Source organism: Lucilia cuprina, chromosome 6 (genome assembly GCF_022045245.1).
Source record: "Lucilia cuprina isolate Lc7/37 chromosome 6, ASM2204524v1, whole genome shotgun sequence".
NCBI classification, from domain to species: Eukaryota; Metazoa; Arthropoda; class Insecta; order Diptera; family Calliphoridae; genus Lucilia; species Lucilia cuprina.
The window spans coordinates 7,637,655-7,645,138 of record NC_060954.1 but is presented as its reverse complement, the minus strand read 5'-3'; the positions used below and the strand labels follow the sequence as shown (position 1 = coordinate 7,645,138).

The 7,484-nt window shown below is 27.1% G+C and overlaps 1 protein-coding gene across 1 annotated transcript in view; it reads right to left on the bottom strand.

Annotated features, from left to right (window-relative positions):
- LOC111684366 (protein kinase C, brain isozyme) overlaps nucleotides 1-6,482 on the bottom strand; it is a 31,139-nt gene extending 24,657 nt beyond the window's left edge. Inside the window, exon 1 of the mRNA XM_046955261.1 lies at nucleotides 6,269-6,482. The gene's annotated coding sequence lies outside the window, so the exon portion shown is untranslated. The remainder of the gene's footprint in view (nucleotides 1-6,268) is intronic.
- Between the last annotated feature and the right edge of the window lie 1,002 nt (nucleotides 6,483-7,484).

The following is a 7,484-nucleotide window of genomic DNA, read 5'->3' as shown; positions in this document are numbered from 1 at the left end:
GTTCTGTTCTAGTTCTGTTCTAGTTCTGTTCTAGTTCTGTTCTAGTTCTGTTCTAGTTCTGTTCTAGTTCTGTTCTAGTTCTGTTCTTGTTCTGTTTTAGTTCTGTTTCTGTTTTGTTCTAGTTTTGTTCTAGTTTTGTTCTAGTTCTGTTCTAGTTCTGTTTTTTTGCTGGTTTTTAATCTCATAAATGTTGTTTTAACAATTCTTTTTTTCCCTTGAACAATTCTCTACAATTTTCTTCTTCACGTCAACTTGTCAGTTTCAATTCGTTTATCTCGATCTTCATTTTTAAAATAGTTTTCAATACCCCTACAACTTTAAGCACATTTGCAGGAAAATACACAAAGTAATAACTAAGTAAAAAAAAAATAACAAGAAACATTTAAAACTTTTTGACAGATTCAGACTACTCCAAATTGCTAACAAATATTGAGAATTTTTCTTAAAAAAACTGTATTTTTTTCTCTATAGATTATGCTATTAAAAGAAAAAAAAAGAGATTGTAGAGAAAGAAACTAAAGCAATTTATTGAAGAGAAAAAGAAAACCCCTAACAAATGCATAACAAATATTTGAATTAATTTACTGCGTGTAATTGATAATGGCAAGTTAGAAACTACAACTAAGTTTGTTTGTTTGTTGGAAAGTTGAGGGTCTTAAATTTAGAGATACAAGGTCAGAAAGGGGCAATTCGTTACACAAAGTTATAATTGGTAAAAGAATTTATGTTTTTGTTTTCTTGCTTTTTGCTAATAGTTGGTAAAAGAACAACTTATGCGTATGAGTATTTTTAGAAAAAAAAATGTAATAGATATTACTTATACGTACTGTATGAAATGTATTTGTGTTTGTAATTCCCCCTTAACAAATATTTGTTAAATTTAAAATACATAAAATTCCCTTCATTAATATACAATTTCCTTGAAATATTATAAATTTCCCTTGGCTTTTGTTGAGAAACCCAAAAAGTATACTTTATTTTTTAATTAATATAAATTATTTTTAAAACACCTTTTTTATGTGTATGTGTATAAGTAAATATTTAATTTCAATGACTTTTTTATGCATATTTAATTAGTTTGAAATATTTATAAAGAAAACATATATGTACTTATACATATGTAGATACATATACATACATATGTATATATACTTATACATGTTTTTATTTGTGTAAATAGCTTTTCCCCCTAAAAAGGTAAAGACTTATTTTTCGTTTGTACTTGTGTTGTGTGAGTGTGTGTGTGCGTGTTTGTGTGTTTTTGTTATATCCTGCCTGTACCTGTTTCTTTGATAATGATAAGAAAACATACGGGTTCATAAGGATATTATAACAAAATTGAGGTCGACCATATGTTGTCCTACATTAGTAAAAGTTATAATAGCAATTAGTTTTACTGCATATTTTTGGGGTTTAAAGATAAACTATCAACTTTAATTTATTTAAAATATGTCAAGCAATATCTTCGGAATTTAGATAATAAAAGTAATATGAATCGCAGCAACTTTTTACTAGAAAAGTGGTTCATACTCAAAGCAACTTTTTACTAGAAAACTTGTTCAGACTTTGTGTAACTTTTTAGCAGAAAAATTGTCCAGACTTTGATCAACTTTTTAGCAGAAAAGTGTTTCACACTCTGAGCAACTTTTTTACTAGAAAATGTTTTCAGACTCTGGGCAACTTTTTACTAGACAAATTGTTCACACTCAGAGCAACTTTTTACTAAAAAACTTGTACAGATTTTAAGCAGCTTTTCACTAGAAAAGTTGTTTAAACTCAAGGCATATTTTAAATGGAAACATAGACTCTGAGCAACTTTTTTATTTGAACACTTGTCCAGACTTTAAGCAACTTTTTACTAGAAAAGTTGATCAGACTTTTTGCCAGAAAAGTGGTTGAAACTCAGGCCAACTTCTTACTAGAAATGTAGTTAAGGCTGTGAGCAACATTTTACTAGAAAAGTTGTTCAGACTTTGAGTAGCTTTTTACTAGAAAAGTTGTCTAGTTTTTAGAGCAATTTTATAGCAGAAGAGTTGTTAAGACTCTGAGCAACTTTTGACTAGAAAAGTTGTTCGGACTGTTAGCAACTTTTTACTAGAAAAGTTGTTCAGACTGTGAGCAACTTTTTATTGGAAAAATTGTTCAGTCTTTGAGCAACTTTTAGAAAAGTTGATCAGACTTTGAGCAACTTTTTACTAGAAAAGTTGTCTAGTTTTAGAGCAATTTTATAGCAGAAGAGTTGTTAAGACTCTGAGCAACTTTATACTAGAAAAGTTGATCAGACTTTGAGCAGCTTTTTACTAGAAAAGTTGTCTAGTTTTAGAGCAATTTTATAGCAGAAGAGTTGTTAAGACTCTGAGCAACTTTTGACTAAAAAAGTTGCTCAGAGTCTGAACATAGTTGTTCAAACTATGAGCAACTTTTTACTACAAAAGTAGTTTAATCTCAGAGCAACATTTTATTGGAAAAAATTTTCAGACTTTGAGCAGCTTTTTACCAGAAAAGTTGCTGAGACTCTTAGAAACTTTTTACCAGGCATGTTGTTCACACTCAGAGCAACTTTATACTGAAAATATTGTTCAGATTCTGAGCAACTTTTGACAAAAAAAGTTTTTCATACTTTTTCATTACAAAAGTTGTTTACATTTCGAAATTTTGTACTGAAAATATTGCTCATATTCCGAATAACTTTTTTACCAGGTAAGTTGTTCACACTTAAAGCAACTTTTGGTCCAAAAAATTGTTCAGACTCAGAGCAACTTTTTACTGAAAAAGTTGTTCATGCTTAGAGCATATTTTCATTACAAATGTAGTTCAGACTCCAAGCAATTTTTTGAGTAAAAAGATGCTCAAAGTCTAAAAAACTTTTTACACAACTTTGAGCAGTTTTTTATTTAAATAGTTGTAGCAACATTTTACTAAAAATGTTGTTCAGACTCTGAACTATGAAATATTTTAATTATAATATTAATTATTTTTTTAAATATTTACAAATACATTTCATTTAATTTCATTTCGTACATTTACGTATTTAACTTTTAAAGGTCATATATTCATAGTTAAGCACGTAAATATTTGTTAACGTTTTTTTTTTTTTTTTTTGAAAACTAAAGCCCACGTTTAATGGTATTTGTAAATATGTATAAAATTATTTGTTGAATATGTTTCTTTTTTGCTCATTTTTTTGTTATAAATTATTTATGAAAAATAAAAAAAAAAATATTTACATTTTATTTATTTAACAGAGAAATAAATTAAAAATAACTAAAAAATTTAATGTTTTTTTGAAGAGGAAGTAAATGTCAAGATTTCTATAAAATATGTTGCATTTAGCGTAGGAAGTGAGGTAAAAGAAAGTTGCAAAATCTCAACAACTTTAGTGGTTCACAACAACTTTTCTAGTGAAAAATTGTTTCAGTTTAAAGAATTTCTAGTGTAAATTTGTTTTGAATCAAAGAAAATTTTCGAGAAAAAAAGTTGTTTTGATTTAAAGCAAATTTTTCGAGTGAAAAGTTCAGAGCAACATTTTTAGTGAAGATTTGTTATGTTTCACAGCAACTTTTCTGGTAAAAATTTGTTATATTTCAAAGCAACTTCTCTAGTTAAAAGTTCTCCTGATTCGAAGCAACTTTTGTTGAAAAAAGTTCTTCTGGATCAAAACAACTTTTGTAGTGAAAAGTTCTAAGTAATTAAAGCAACGTTTCTAGTAAAAATCAGAGCAACTTTTCCAGTAAAAAGTTGTTGGAATTTTAAACAACTCTTCTAGTGAAAAGTTGTTATTATTATTCCAAGCAACTTTTCTAACAAAAATTTGTTATAAATGAGAGCATTTTTTCCAGTAGAAAGATTTCCTGAATCATACAACTTTTCTATTAGAAAGTTATTGTGAATCAAAGCAATTTTTCTTGATAATAGTTGCTTTTATTTAGAGCAACTTTTCTAGTAAGAAGTTTTATTTATGAGCAATTTTTTCTGTTAATAAGTTCTTCTGATTCAGAATATATTTTTAAGTAAAGAGTTGATCTCTTTCAGAGCAACTTTTCTAGTAAAAAGTTGCTCTGTTTCAAAGCAACATTTCTAGTAAAAAGTTGATCTGTTTCAAAGCAACTTCTTTTGTTAAAAGTTCTCTTGAATCAGAACAACTTTTGTAGAAAAGGTTCTTCTGATTCAGAGCAACTTTTCTAGTAAAAAGTCCTTATGTATCAGAGCAACCTTTTCTAATGAAAAGTTGTTCTTCTTCCGGGCAACATTTCTAGCAGAGAGTTGTTACGAATGATAGCAACTTTTTTAGTAGAAAATTGTTTTGGTTCAAAGCAACTTTTGTAGGAAAATTTCTTCTGAATCAGAGCAACTTTTCTACTATAAAGTTCGTATGAATCAGAGCAACTTTTCTAGTCAAAAGTTGTTGGAATTTTGAGCAACTCTTCTAATGAAAATTTTGTTCTCAATCCGGGCAACTTTTCTAGTAGAGAGTTGTTACGAATGATAGCAACTTTTTTAGTAGAAAATTGTTCTGGTTCAAAGCAACTTTTGTAGGAAAATTTCTTTTGAATCAGAGCAACTTTCTACTATAAAGTTCGTATGAATCAGAGCAACTTTTCTAGTCAAAATTTGTTGGAACTTTTGTAGGAAAATTTCTTCTGAATCAGAGCAACTTTTCTAGTCAAAAGTTGTTGGAATTTTGAGCAACTCTTCTAATAAAAAGTTGTTCTTTTTCCGGGCAACTTTTCTAGCAGAGAGTTGTTGTAAATGATAGAAACTTTTTTAGCTAAAAGTTGTTCTGATTCAAAGCAACTTTTGTAGGAAAATTTCTTCTGAATCAGAGCAACTTTTCTAGTCAAAAGTTGTTGGAATTTTGAGCAACTCTTTTAATAAAAAGTTGTTCTCATTCCGGGCAACTTTTCTAGCAGAGAGTTGTTGTAAATGATAGCAACTTTTTTAGCTAAAAGTTGTTCTGATTCAAAGCAACTTTTGTATAAAAATTTCTTCCGAATCTGATCAACTTTTCTAGTAAAAAGTTGTTCTTATTCCGGGCAACTTTTCTAGCAATAAGTTTTTATGAATTATAGCAACTTTTTTACTAAAAAGTGGCTCTAATTCAAAGCAACTTTTCTAGTTAAAAGTTCTTCTGATTTAGAGCAACTTTTCTAGCAAAGAATTGCTGCGATTCAAAATATATTCTCTAATAAAAAGTTCTTCTGTTTCAGAGCAACTTTTCTAGTTAAATATTGCTCAGAATCAAAGCACATTTTTTTAGTAATAAGTTCATCGGCATCAGAGAAACTTTTTCAAGTAAATAGTTGTTTTGAATAAGAGCAACATTTTAAAATTAAAAATTATTCTGATTTAGAGCAACTTTTTCTAGTTAATAGTTTTTTTTTTAATTAAGAGCAACTTGCCTAATACAAAGTTGTTCTGATTCAGAGCAACTTTTCTATTAAAAGGTTGTTTTGATTCAAAGCAACTTTTTTTTAGCAAAAAATTTCTTTCAATTAAGGGCAATTCTGAATAGTTTAATTATCTATAAGTGATTTATTTCTTAATTTTATATTGAAAAACATTCTTTCATACACTAACGCACTTTGTCTGGCACACACTCACACAAACACACACATATTTCTCATTGAAAAGAGAAAGAGTATGATTAACACAAACATTCAAAGGCACACATATACTTACAATAAAAGCATAATTATATTGGCCTTATAAGTGAAGATACAACAAATACATGTATAAAATAAAAAGCTTATGAAAACACACACACACACTTACTTATAAATGGCATAAATTAAAATAAATACAATTTTTTATTAAAAAAAAAAAACAAATTTGCATAAAAACTGAAAAAAAAAATAAAAATTAGTTAGAAATTAAAGAAAAAATAACAAAATAAATTAATTAAATAACAACAAAAAAATAAATATACATTTATAATAAATTAATATAAAAAATACATAAAATTTTGTTAAATTACTTTCATTCATACCAAATGAAATTTAGAAAAAAACAAATTTTTTTAAATATTTTTTTAAAAAAATTAAAGTTAAAAAAGAGAGCTCAAGTTTAATCAAAAGTGAAAAGTAGTTAGAGTAAAGAAAGAGATAGATAGATAGTTAGATAGTTACAAAAGAGTTTTTAAAACTTTTTTTTCGAAAATAGAGAAAAGGGGAACTTTTTTTGAGAAAAGATCAAGATTTTTTAGTGGGATTTTTTGGTTTCTTTTTAATTTTTAGAAAAATTGCGTATTTTTATCTGTTTCATTTGTTACCTGAACATTTTAGACCTTGATGATAAATGCCATATAATAAGGAACCGCAATGATCGCAGAATGTTGGTCCTGCGTATGTAAATGGTTCAAAATGGTGTACAGTTTTGGGTGAATCCTTTATAGATTTGTTTTATTTTTTTTGTGAGAGTACATAGAGTTTGTATTGATTTGTTTATTGAGCAAATCATTCCAGCCAATTTTATGGTGTATTTTTTTCATTTATTCATTCAGTTTTTTGTTTTGGTTTTTCATTTGTTTTGACCATATTTTACATAATAATTCACATAAACAAATGTTGGGTATATTTATTGATTTTTTTAATATTTATAAAAATTTAAAATAATAAGAAAAATTGCAAGTGTTTTTATATTAAAAAAGAAAATAAAATTCTCTTAAATTTATAAAAAAAAAATAAAAAAGACATTACAAGACTTGATGTTTAGACGAGACAAAACACAAATGAAGCTTTAACTTAAAAATCTTACAAAAACCTAATATACTTAAAAAACTAACATGCTTTCATCATAATAATTTCTCTAAAAAATTATATCTCTTTTCCTTTTATATCTTTCAAATTTTATATGGTTTTCCTTTAAACTCAAAATCTTAAATAAACATTTTCACTGTATTTATATGAACAAGACCTCAGCTCAGTCTAACATTACTGTCACGCACAGTAATTGTCGTTAAATTGCTTGTCAAAGGGAATACATTGTCTCATTTATAGACCAGAAGGGTCAATTATTAAAGTTCTTAATGAAATTAAGTTCAAAATGTAAAATGTGTATAAAACGTTTTAAATGCAAAACAAAATCCCTAAAAATATGCTAAAGTTAATGGTCATAAGTAAATTAAGGGGCAAAAGTAAATGTTAAATGAAATTGGAATAGGAAACTCTTTTAATGGTTATAATTATTACACAAAAGGCAACATGAATCTTATGTTTATCTGTAGATTATATTAGATTTAAGAACTGAAATAGAAAAGAACTAGAAAAGAACTAGAACAGAACTAGAACTGAACTAGAACTGAACTAGAACTGAACTAGAACTGAACTAGAACAGAACTAGAACAGAATTAGAACAGAACTAGAACAGAACTAGAAGAAAACTAGAACAGAACTAGAACAGAACTAGAACAGGACTAGAACAGAACTAGAACAGAACTAGAACAGAACTAGAACAGAACTAGAAAAGAACTAGAACAGAACTAGAAC